Genomic DNA, 630 nt, shown 5'->3' with positions numbered 1-630 from the left:
CAGCACGCTCCTGTCCCCCTCCAAAGCCCCCTTTGCAATCTTGTACACGCGTGGTGTTTCCTGTGGTAAAGCCGAGTGGTGCCCAGCGTCCCCCGGCACGGAGGAGAGCTGGCCCTTGGGGACGGGGTGGACGTTGGGATAACGGCAGTCGGAAGGATGCTGAGAACTTCAAACCTCTTGAATATTAAAAGTGAAAGTATTTTAATAACATTGGGGTGCGGGGGGTGGGAGGGTTCATTTGGTTCCCATTTTGCAGGGGGTTGTTTTTCTTCAGTGCCAGAATTTGTACCTGAACCCTGAGGGTTTTACGTGGTCTCTTTGGTTGTTACATGTGACGTGGACGAAGGTCAGTGTGGAAAAGGGATGGTTTCCCAGCTGGAGATGTGTCTTTATCCTGGTGGTGCCGTACCGAGCTGCAGCCCTGGCTCTGCCTCTCCTGTGCCCCATCCTGTCCTCGTTTTGCAGCTGGGGCTGGGAAACGGGGCTGAGCCGTGGTGGATTTACCGGGATACGGGCCCAGATTTCCCCTCGGACGGAGCTGCTCTGCAGGGTGCAGGATGGCAGCAGCAGCAGCCGGAGGTGGAGGCAGTTCCTGGGGTGCTCCCCGTGGGGTTCCCACCTGGTTATTTT

This window comes from Antrostomus carolinensis, unplaced genomic scaffold, assembly GCF_000700745.2.
Source record: "Antrostomus carolinensis isolate BGI_N321 unplaced genomic scaffold, ASM70074v2 scaffold29313, whole genome shotgun sequence".
Classification (NCBI taxonomy): Eukaryota; Metazoa; Chordata; class Aves; order Caprimulgiformes; family Caprimulgidae; genus Antrostomus; species Antrostomus carolinensis.
This window is presented reverse-complemented; position numbering follows the sequence as displayed.